Here is a 13,494-nt window from a genome sequence, read left to right on the forward strand (position 1 = left end):
CTGGTGCCATTTGTGCCCTGTCTTGTCTTTTCTCATCTCTTATCCTTTGGTCTGATAGTGTCTTTTAAACCTTATCTCTAATTTGATGTAATGCTAACATCACTATGGGCTACAGAAATTATGCATGTATTCACACCATGAAAGAAAAAAGTTGTTTCAGTTGCTGTTTTGTCTCACAGAGGTGTTTTTTTTTGTTTTGTTTTTGTTTTTTCAAAGCTCACATTCATAATCCAACGTTCTGCTCCAATGAACACACACCTGGGGTGACATGTGGTGTCCAAGGCCAAGGCCACACAGCTCGTGAAATGTAGAGCGGCTTCTGTGTGGGAAGGTGAGGAAGAGCAGATAAGTCAGCCATGATAAATGCACAGGCTTAAAAATATATTCACCATAAATGGAGGTGACCTTGATGTGATCACAAATGCTACAAAATGGTATTGAAAAGGGAGGCAGTGCTTAGCATTGTCACAAAACAGCAAGAAGGTCCTGAGTGTGAACACATTTCCCAGCTGTGGATGATCTGTGTAGGTTTACATGTTCTCTGTCTGGGTACTGCAGCTTCCTGTCACAGCCCAAACACATGCACCTGAACCCATAAAGACCCAAACAGCCACTGGAGACCAAAGGCAACTACTGAAGTGAACTGTTTAATACCTACTGATCCACTAATCCTATCAATACATGTAAATAATTGGTGTAATACACAGTTTGTCATCTTTTCACAGTCATCAGATATGACCCATTTGGACGTTCAGAGGCTCCGTAGTGAACATGGAAACACCGTCATCTTCTACAACGTTGATTCATCAGTAAAACCCATGGAGTTGGATCAATGACAGTTGATGGACACACTTGATTTATGTTCAGTTAATGATATATTTGCTGAAAGAGTCACTTTTTCGTCAGTTTTCTCTGTTATTGATATAATAACTCTCAACTTTAATCTGAGCTTTAGTGATCATCTACATGATTAGTAAATTAAATCTAGGAAAATAGCAGATTTCCATAAAAATAATAATAATAAAAAAATAAGGAAGATACATATTACAATAAATGGCGATAAATCGATTGAAAAATATTAAATATGGAGAAAAATCCAATGGGGAACTGTCATAAAAGTAGCACTGGGATAACTGATCACGAAGATTGAAGAAAGAAAGCAAGAAAGAAAGCAAGAAAGAAAGCAAGAAAGAAAGCAAGAAAGAAAGAAACTACCACTCAAAAGTTTGGACTCACCTTGCTTTTCTTTATTTTCATGACTATTTACATTGTAGATTCTCACTGAAGGGAACTATAAATGAACACAAATATAATTATGTAGTTAAGAAAAAGTGTGACATAACTCAAAACAATATGTTAGATTCTTCAAAATTGCCACATTTTGCTTTTAATACTGCTTTGCACATTCTTGGCTTTGTGAGGTAGTCACCTGAAATGTTTTCCAAAAGTCTTGAAGGAGTTCCCAGTGATGCTGAGCACTTGTTGGCCATCTGTGGTCCATCTCATGTCATTAAAATCAGAAGATGAGTGCAAACATTTGACTGGCAGTGTATATATAAGTATAAGTACAAGAAATATACAAATATACAAAAATATTAACAAGGCATTAATTAAGACTGATGTAAAAAAAAAAAAAAAAGCATACATTTCACTTTATAATGAGTTTACAAACTATAAATTTTTCTTAAACTTGTTAACTGTCTCCTGTTGCCAAACCATGGGTGAGTTCTGTATGCGTTTGCAAAGTTAAAGTTTATGCAAATGAGCTGCATTGTGTACCATATGAAGGGCAGATGCATATTTAACAGCATGGCAGCTGCTCAGCCAGCCAACCTGCTCCCTGGAAAGCACAGTCCAGCTGCTGAGGAGCTATTCTAAAGCTGTAAAACCTACCATTTTTTTGGCAACAGGCCAAACCTCCAGATGCCACATCTTGAAAACTCTAGTGAAGCTAAATCAGACAAAAACATGACTGTTAACAACTGGAATGATTATATGTCTAGATCACTTGCTTTTAATTTGTATTGTAATATTTGTGCCTCAGCCCAGAAAACTGAATATGTTGTAGATTTGCAGCGTACAAGTTTAGTCCTTAAATACAGGATAAGACACAACAGGGGTCTAAATGGATAAACCTGGAAAGAGAACAACATGAAGAATCTCTTTGAGGACGGTTCCACTGTGGTTGTGCTTGAACAATGCAACAAAGACCCGTACTTCCTTCCTCTGCGAGGGTGTACTCTGGTGTACCTGAAGTTCGCTTCAGTTCCTAGTTGCTGTGTTTTTCTTATTATATTTATAGACTTTTGTGGGAGGTTAGTACCTGTATGTGCATCATTAACTTAAAAAAAACCTATCCTCATTTTTCAGCATGTATTTTTCACTTTATTTTTCATATTTGAGAATATGGAGTGTGATATGTTTCCTGATGGTAGCTGGGATGCGCTCCAGGCCCCCTACAACCCTCCAGAGGGTTCAACGGATCGGAAAATGAATGAATGACTGAATGAGAAAGATATGGATAGTAAATGTGACAGTAAAAAGGATAAGGAAGGAGAGCAAAGAAAGGCAGATATTAAAACACTGCAGGGAAAGAAGAGAAAAGATTTCTCTGACCAGACTCACACTCAAAATAGGAACTGCCAGAAGAAGAGGAAGATTATGGGTAGGTTTAACATTTGTACCCTGTAGCTACCCAGACACAGAGATCACTGTCTGCTGACCCCAGTGAATTGACACCCACAGTGCCCTCTCTATATTATGTGGCCTTCCCTAGGATGTGTGGATGAGGATGCAAGTGTGTGTGTCTGTGGATTGGACATTTTTAGGGACACTGAACATTCCAGGAGCTTCATTTATAGCCATTGCACAAAGCAGGACCTGAAAGAGGCGCTCACCATTTTCTACATAGAAGTTAAAAGTTAGAAATTGGCAGTAGAGACACTGAGGAGGTGAACAGAAACCAGATTGTAGACATGAACTCAAACATTTTAATTTCAGCTCATATCACACATTATGTTTTAGATCTAATTCAGTATTTTCCAACCTTTTTTGGCTCATGACCCCATTTTAACACCACAAATTTCTGGTGACCCCAGATATTCAAAACAGAGCCTTTTTTTTTTTTTTTTTTTTTTTTGCTAAAACTAAGTTGTTTTTGATCATGTAATAGTTTGCTATACTATATTGCAAGTACATGTTAATTTTACACGACATTTAGTCTATATAATGTATATTATTATGGAGGAAGGCAGAAAAGCCAGGTGTAGATTACTGCACAAAGTGAGAATTTTATTTTCCTTGGTCAGAATATGTACAGTCAGTCCAGCTTGGATTTACAAGGCTGACAATTAATACTGAACAAACAAGAACTCAAACTATGAATTATGAAAGAGCTGCAGCATCTGAAACTGACCACAATGAACATTTGAAAGGTAAACAGAACCACAGTGCTTCAGTTTCAGACTCACAGTTTGTCATGTCTTTTATGGATTGGGATTATCTCTAACAACTCACCATACATTATTTTATTGGAAAGTTTTTATTTTAATTTTTTTATCAATTACTAGAAATTTCTGGTGACCCCATTTGAAATTCTGGAGACCCCATGTGTGGTCCCAACCCCAAGATTGAAAAACGCTGATGTAATTTGACACAAACATCATTATGTGCATCAGATAATCAACTGTGGCTGGTGGAAAAGCTCTGCTCCCTGTACAGAAATGTAATATATGGTATGTTAGTCATCTGACCTTATTTTTTGGACACATAATTTTGTTGAACTCCTGATCATAGCACTATACCCCCACAGGCTTGCACTCTAGGCACTAGGCATGATGGGAAAATCATTTCATCCACCTGTCTTTTGCCAGGCAATGTTAGTGCTGTACTATATATTAAATTTCAACAGTAAATCTGACATACATTTACACACATTTACACATATGCTTTCATTTTGTGTGTATGATGTAGATATATAGAAATGCATTACTAATACATATCTACCATTGATTTTACGTAAAGTTGGACACCTCAAAGCGCTTTAACTCATAAAGGCCCAGTGCTACTTTTATGTCAGTTCTCAAATGACATTTTCTCTATATCTAACTTTTTTTTAAAAAGTTATTTATCAACATTTATTACCTCCGCCAAGGAGGTTATGTTTTTGCCAGGGTTTGTTTGTCTGTTTGTCTGTCCGTTAGTGTGCAACATAACTCAAAAAGTTATGGACAGATTTTGATGAAATTTTCAGGGTTTGTTGGAAATGGGATAAGGAAGAAATGATTAAATTTTGGTGGTGATCGGGGGTGGGGGGGCCCACGGGGGGGCCCGTTTCCAACAAACCCTGAAAATTTCATCAAAATATGTCCATAACTTTTTGAGTTATGTTGCACACTAACGGACAGACAAACAGACAGACAAACAAACAAACAAACCCTGGCAAAAACATAACCTCCTTGGCGTGGGGGGGCCCACGGGGGGGGGGCCACTGATCAGCCTTGGCGGAGGTCTGCGCTCTCTGAGTGCTTCTAGTTGGAAATGGGATAAGGAAGAAATGATTAAATTTTGGTGGTGATCGGGGGTGGGGGGGCCCACGGGGGGGGCCACTGATCAGCCTTGGCGGAGGTCTGCGCTCTCCGAGTGCTTCTAGTTTATAATATTATCTTCTGTATATTGTATTTTATCAGTATAAATCAGCTATTTTCCAATATTTAATTCACTGATCATGTAAATTTTCATAAAAGCTCAGATTAAAGTCGAGGGTTATTATCAAAAACAGAAAATTGCAGAAAAAAAATGACTTTTTCAGTAAGATATATCAATAACTGAACATAAAACAAGTGTCTCCATCCACTGTCATTTATTAAAACTCCATAGGTTTTACTTGTGAATCAATGTTGTAGAAGATGACAGTGTTTCCACATTCACTACGGAGTCTCTGAACGTCCAAATGGGTCATATCTGATGACCATGAAAAGATGACAAACTACATTTTACACCAATTATTTGCATGTATTGATAGGATTAGTGGATCAACAGGTATTAAACATTTTAGATAAGTAAATGCTTTTTCTCGGTGATGGATGTTTGGGTCTTTATGGGTTAAATACGATGCCAAAGTGTCCAAATTGCCCCCTGGTGGCTGGATGCAATATAGGTCCAAAGTCCCGCCCCTTCCATGTTAATCAATGCAACTTCAGCCAAACTAAAAACTCAAGGTACACATCTAATCAGATTTTCCAAGGGTGATTTTAATCTTTTTAGGTAGATTTCCTTGGACTAAAGTGTGTTCAACTCATTCCCCTTCCTGATCAATTTGTGCTTAATAACCTATGCAGGTGATTGACAGCTGTAATGACCAATCACTGTCCAGAATCGGTGACATCATCACATTGCTACTGTGCAGATTCTGGTTCCAACAAGTGGTGGCTTCACAACTTTTTTGGCTTCAATTTTTTTTTTTAACCAACCAATCGAAATGCCATCATAGCTACATATTGATTGACAGCTTATGTTATATACTTTTGCATATAGGTGAGTTAGAGCACATAAGCAGAGTTGACAGTACACAGACAGTGCATGTTTCTGTCTTTGAGGTTGTCTTTATTATAGAGACATCAAGATCAACAACAACAAAACCTAAACTAAAAAGCACTAGAGAAAGAAGCTGTAGCTATATTACTCTGATGTGATGACATGGAGGGGCCATGAAAACATGATGTAGCAGGTGGTCCACGATTGAAGAGGGATTGCAATTCTTCAGCGTGCATCTGAACAAAAAAGAAGACTATTGCTGAGTGTTACATTATCATGAAAAAGCATCTGCTGTTGAAACATAGCCAATGATAGAACCTGTGTCACATATACTCTAAAACTTTGGAAAAACAAACATCAAATCAGTCAGTATTCAACATAAAACAACAAGCACCTCTGTCACATGACCCATAGTGTTTACTACAATCAGTTATTAAAATACAAAGGTTTATAACTCGAGGGGAAACTGCGGGATATAAGAAAAATAATATTAACCATTTCATGCATAGTGGTCACTACAGTGGACAGCTATTCTCTTGTATATTTATGGATTTTGTTGTTTTAATTCCATATCAGCCAACACATTAGGTACTCATGCATTATCCCATACAGGGTGGGGAAGCAAAATTTACAATGAACATTTAGTTGTTTTTTCTCAGCAGGCACTACGTCAATTGTTTTGAAACCAAACATATATTGATGTCATAATCATACCTAACACTATTATCCATACCTTTTCAGAAACTTTTGCCCATATGAGTAATCAGGAAAGCAAACGTCAAAGAGTGTGTGATTTGCTGAATGCACTCGTCACACCAAAGGAGATTTCAAAAATAGTTGGAGTGTCCATAAAGACTGTTTATAATGTAAAGAAGAGAATGACGATGAGCAAAACTATTACGAGAAAGTCTGGAAGATATTATTAAAGAAGAATGGGAGAAGTTGTCACCCGAATATTTGAGGAACACTTGCACAAGTTTCAGGAAGTGTGTGAAGGCAGTTATTGAGAAAGAAGGAGGACACAGAATAAAAACATTTTCTATTATGTCCATTTTCTTATGGCAAATAAATTCTCATGACTTTCAATAAACTAATTGGTCATACACTGTCTTTCAATCCCTGCCTCAAAATATTGTAAATTTTGCTTCCCCACCCTGTACACTGCAATTAATACCATTACTGTAATTTTGCTGTTCTTGATAAAATTGATCTACAGTAACATGTTTGAGTGTAAAGTAATTGCTTATTATTTTTATTAGACTGTCATTAAAACCAAAAAAGTTTGTTTTTTTCCCATATTATCGCCATGAAGTGAGTAAAAACTAGTATTAGGGTATGTTAAAATGTGACAAAACATCAGATTAGCAGTATGAAAAATGTTATTTCATAGTTTTCACACAGCATATCAGTAAATACATGTTTCTTTGCTTCAAAAATTAAACGCATGGTGTCCCGCTGAGTGGACTTTTTTGCAACTCCGTGAAAAATAGATTCATAAAAAAAAAAAAAATTCAAATTCTTTGTTTTTTTTTTAATCCAATCCAACTTTATTTGTAAAGCACAGTGGATTAAAGTACTGTACAGAAAAATAAATAAAAAACAAAATAACAGAGTAAAATACAAGAATAGATTAAAAGACATAGAACTGTAAAAAAAAAACAAAAAAAAACCAAAACAATGATAATAATAATAAAATAAAATAGATAGATAAAAATACAGAAGAATAGATAAAACCTAAATAAAAGAATAAAATACAAGAATAGAGTATAAACATAAAAAAGCTGTACAATTAATGCCAAATTTAAGAGGAATAAAAACACTCAGTAAAAAAAATCTCGATTAAGGTCCTCATAATTCATACATGAAAGGGTTAAATAGCAATTCAGAGTTAGATAACAACCAAGTACAGTTGTAGTTTTCACATGTTTTTTTTTTTTACATAAAAATGCTGCAGTGAACATGACTGTGGTGTGAAGCTGAGTGCACTGGAAACACAGCAGTGACTGTCACAGATACTCTACCTTCTCCAGTCACTTCTCCCACAAGCACCTCAACTTCAGTGTCAGAAAAAGGGAAAAAAAAATATTTTACTTGGTCTTCCTCCTGGTTGTTTCCATGATTCACTATAAAAAACCACTGCGTAACTGGCTCATTTCTATGCAACATTCATGAGGTGCTTTGCATTGATTATGGTTGAACGTGGGCGTGCAGAGGGTGGCATACAACACTGATCCACATGGACACATTTCCAGGTAGACTGTGATTTATAAGGGGATACTGCCTGCAGGTGTGCAGGTGTGCACTTCTATAAATCTGATTCTTTTCTAGAGCTTGCCATTTCTAGCGTTTGTGTGCACTTCCACTTTTGATAGGAATCTATGCACTGGTTTCTTTTTTTAAATGAGGCCCTAGACCTATCTGTTTTTTCCATGTATCTATTATAAAAGTTTGTTTAACATTAACTTCATTTATCCTTGTTAAAATATTGAAGATGCAACTATTTAACTATGCCTTAGTCTTCCAATTTGCATTTTTTTTTTTTTTTTTTTTTTTACCGTCTATAAATGCTGTCCTATATGCTGTGTGTGTATAAAAAACCATCAACAGTAAAAACCTTATTTTCTGGGAAGGAATGAGAGTGTAGTTCAGCTAGAAGACGTGTGTGGGATCTGCAGACATAGTAAAATGAACAGCTAATGTTTTGGGTGTAAACACACACACACACACACACACACACACACACATTCACGGGGCATATAGAACAGGTTAGCAGTGGAAACAGGCATACACAAACAAGCATAAACATTGACAAAGTAATGATTTTCCCACGGTGTTGTAGGATTAGTAAGAAGATTGTGCCGCGATAGCATCTTGGTGAAAGTAGAGGTGAATAAAACTGTTCTCAGAGATGACGGCTCTCTGCTGCAAAATAGAATATGACTGAAACAGAAATAACTGTTTGTTAGATTATTTTTGCACCTCATCAGCCGCTGTAAGGTGATGTTAAATTACCTGTCAGAGAAGAGGAACATCATGTATAGCAATATTACTGGAAATGTACAATAGTAGATAGTAGTTTCAGATGATTATAAGATGTACTGACCATATTTACAAGAGAGCTTACTGTCTAATAACCAGTTAGGCCAAAAAAAAAACATACATACATATAATATTTCACTGAGATCTCCACATAGTGTCTTATCCACGCATGAGTCATGTCTGCTGCTTAATTTCCCTTTCAGCTGCTAAATTTGCTGCATCATCAAATCCAAATGGATGGTCTTGGTGAGCAAATTTAATTTCCTCTCACAAAGGAAGAGAACATACACAAAACATAATATTACATATATCTATCATTCATTGTTAAAAGGGAGCAGTGGCAGTTTATTGTTTGCCACATTCATACAAGCACATACAGTATGTGCACTATATATAGTCATATATCAACTTCACCCAGAAGGAATGTATCATCCTATTTATACAATAGATTTATTTTTCCCCATCGCAAACACAATTTCATTCCCATAGTCCAAATGGGAAATAGCTGTTAAGGCAGCAGGAAACAAACATTGAGGAAGGAGGAATCATGCAGATCAATCTTCTAGTTAAATTAATTAGATACTAGTGTGTTGACCCATGGGGAACCATTCATTTATTTATTAGTTATTTATTCTATATTGATATGGCTAATACGGGTCCTCAGTAACTAGTTTTGTTCTTTCTCTGTGATGGAATGATAAATAAACTCCTTTGAATCCTTTGAATCTTTTACTTTTTTTTTTTTTTTTGTTACTATCTTGGTAAATTTCACCAGGCCTTTTCAGTTGAATAACCTCTCAGCTGGCATGTCTGTTTCTGCACATGAAATTTTACACCATGGCAAAGTGGCCTCATTGTTTATATGTTGGTAGGTAACCCACTTCAATGATGATTCCATGATTCTGGGCATAGCAATGTGATTGTAAGGCTATTGTATTCCAAAATTACTAACATCTCCCAAAATATTGGTCCTATCAACTTGCCGTTTTCACTAGTCCCTTCCTTGACCAAAAAAACATACATATGCCAAACTACAGTAGTCAGCTCTTTCCGGATTTTGTGTGATGACCGAGACCCAGACACAGAGTCCACTTCCCTTTCATTATATAGATAGATATATAAGATACAAATATAATTCCTGCTTTAACCTTATAACGCCAAACATGTCATATTTGATACATGAGTTTGGAAGCCCTCTACATGATCAGTGTGATATTTTTTTTCTTGAAAAACCTGATGTATACAATTAGATACATGCAATACACAGATAATCCACCAGGGGGGAGGAATTCAGTCATCAGAGGCCTTTCCAGTGACACTACAGGACTGGCATTAACAAGGAAGGAGGCAGAACTTTGCCAATTTTGAAAAGGAATGACCAATTTGTTAGACGTGTGTGTGTTATATTATGTTTTTGTCTGATCCAAAATTGAAATTCATTCATGGAAATTGATATCTGAATCTGTCTTTTTGGGGGGGTTGTTCAGAGGGATCAATAAAGGCTCCAGTTTCAAAGAACTGGAATTTTCTGTCATTGATTTAATGGTTCAGGCTTTACAGGGTTAATATCTATTTGTTAAATCAGTTGCATGAGGTGCCCGAATGATTCAGTTGAGTTGAGTAAGATCCACTTCAATTTCTCTCTGTATTTCTTGCCTGATTTTTGTCCGTTGAGAATTGCACTATTTTACAGCTGTCAGTAGTGGAAGTTTTAAACACACTATTTATTGTCCTTCTCTTGACTTGCTTCCCATCGCCTTAATTCAAACTATTTTTTACGCTTTCCGTGTCATTTGTCCTGTCTGATCTGTTCCCATACCTGTCCACTTTCTTCATTATCTTCTCTGTAATCATCTGTCTCCTGTTTTTGCTCTGGGGTAATGGGGTAATCTGCTGTGACACACGGCTGAGTCACAGTGTCATTTTCAACAAGACTAACCTCTGATAAAATTAAACCTGTCGCACTTTAAAGTTTGACATGGGAAACACTGCTGCGCCTCTATTGACAAACATTTAACCCTTTATAAGGCACTCATAGAAATACTCTGAAATTCTAAATTTAAACCTAAGTGTGTTATTGGAGGATATAACAAGACTTTATTACTTTTGTGAAATTTTTTACATTTCTAAAATTTTCATTTAGAAAATCAAGGTCAATGACGTTACCATGTTTGGTTCTTTGCTCATAAGTGGCAAAAAAAAATAAAAAAATAAATATATATATATATATATATATATATATATATATATATATATATATATATATATATATATATATATATATATATGTGTATATATGTATATATATATCCAAGAAGTGTATATATATATATATATATATATATATATATATATATATATATATATATATATATATATATATATATATATATATATATATATATCCAAGAAGTGTATATATTAAAAAAATACAAATATGGAGAAAGGAACATGTATTTTAGAACATTAGAACATCACTTTCATATCATCACAACAATATAAGTCAACATCCACATTATCCCTTTGAATATCATTCCTTACATTAGTACCATTACTAAGCAGGTACACTCACTGTTCATGCAGAGGTGGACCTTACAGACCCTGTAGACCACAATGGACCTGAGATCATTGACTCACTGTCCTCACTGTAACTGTTGCTGACACTGTCTTGTAATGTATGTGGAAATTACCAAAAGTAGTCATTTGCCCGATGAAAGGTTAAAGGTTTTGTACTGGATAAATTCAGACTCAGAGGTTAAAAATAACATTGAACCAGACAACATTTAAAGTTATTAACACCGGCAGATTGTATGAGTTTATATCTCTGTGGAAATCATCATTATATTTCTAACATGGATGGATTGAGTCCTGCCTGTAGCACTGGTGATAATAATGATAATGATGATGACGATTTAATGGATTACATGACAGTTAGTGAGGCAGCAACATGCAGCCAATGCAATGTGCCTAGAATGATCCTACAGGAATCACATTTTAGAAACATGTAATGGTGCGTTGTGCAAGGCAATCAAACCAATAACTGTTTTGAAGATTGATAGATGAATTAGAACTGAAGGCAGACATAAAAAATCTTGGATACCATGGGTTGATTTTTTTTTTTTGCAATTCATCTATCGTATCACTACTCTAGCTCTAACAAACTAATCAAACGTTTGTCAGACATTAAATCTGTGCAACAAAAGCTCAGTGGAATCAATACTAATGCTGGTATTTTCTAAATGTGTGTTCTTTTCACATCAGAAGACAAAAACGACTACAGATCAATTCAATCAATTCGACAAACTGTTATTTCTGGTGGATTTTAATCTGTGGACACAGTGGACTAAACAATAGTACTGGATGCAACAAATGCAGAGGCTTTAGTCTATTATGAAGTTCAGCAGCAATGACAAGTTGAGCTACAAATTCAGCAGTAAGTTAATTTAACCCATAGAGACCCGAACAGCCACGGGTGACACAAACCATCTACAGATATAAACTGTTAAATACCTGTTCATCCACTAATCCTATCAATACATGTAAATAATTGATGTAAAATACAGTTTGTCATCTTTACATGGTAATCAGATATGACCCATTTGGACGTTCAGAGGCTCCATAGTTACCGTCGAAACACCGTCATCTTCTACAACATTGATTCACAAGTAAAACCTGTGGAGTTGGATCAATGACAGTGGATGGAGACACATGTTTTTACATGCAATTAGCAATATCTTTGCTTAAAAAGTAACTTTTTCTTCAGTTTTCTCAGTTTTTATACAATCAACTTTGAATTTACTCTGAGTTTTCATGAACATTTACATGATCTGTGGATTAAATACAAGAAAATACATGATTTACACCAAAAAAGCTAAATACAGAGGATAATATTTTTGAAAAAACTGGTGATAAATCAGTTAAGAAAGGTAGAAACTGAGAAAAATTCATATAGGAACTGTCACAAAAGTAGCACTGGGTCTTTATGGGTTAAAAGTGTTTAAGTCAATCACCAATGTGTGTACACGCTGACCATGATGCACTGCTGCTAATTCACTGACATATACTGCTATAATTGATGTTTTAGGTGCATTTGACTTTGGAAGACCTTCATTTAGTGACATAAAACACTAAGGATGTTTGAAGCAGTGGTCCAGATGAAGAGAAATATGCAAAATATCAGTGTTAGTGTGGACAGGGCATTAGACTGGCTTCATCCCAGTGTCTGCTCTTGTTCATGAACACGCCTCATTAGTTCTGAAAAGTTCCTTCTAATCAGCGCAAGGATGTTTCCCTCAAGTAGAGTTTAATTAACCGAACACTGTACACATACATGAGCATAAACATGTGAGGAAAACTACAATCAATGAAATAAACTACACTCCTCATTTTGATATTGACTATAGATGATAATATATAACATGGACACAACATGGTCATTTTGACAGTCCTAATTCTTTACAATATGTGTGATTTCCCTGTAATTCCAGAATAATCTATCTCTCAAATGGATCCATGCTGATCTGGACCTTCTGCAGGTCACTGAGGTACTGATTTACACACCTGGGTTTGATGTATCAGGTTCAGCTTCATTACACAGAGGGTCAGACACCATCATTTTCTAAATTCTTCATTTCTTTGTCCAAATGAATCCACACAAAGTGGAGTGGAAAATATTCACTTTGGAAAGTATTTTTAAAAACCTCTTTTTTTGTGACCTAAAATGTCATTTATGTGTGGACTAGAGCCAAGAACACAGAGAAAAACATCAATTTTGCAAGTTCTCCACAGTACCGTTTGTACAGAACGTCTAACAGAAATTCTAATGTGACCCTACAGCACATATGGGTCAAATATTTGTGGAGTTAAAATGACTTTTCTTCTTTGATTCCAGTTATTTATGACAATCTGAGAAGATATGTT

The sequence above is a fragment of the Sphaeramia orbicularis genome, chromosome 15 (assembly GCF_902148855.1).
Source record: "Sphaeramia orbicularis chromosome 15, fSphaOr1.1, whole genome shotgun sequence".
Lineage (NCBI taxonomy): Eukaryota > Metazoa > Chordata > Actinopteri > Kurtiformes > Apogonidae > Sphaeramia > Sphaeramia orbicularis.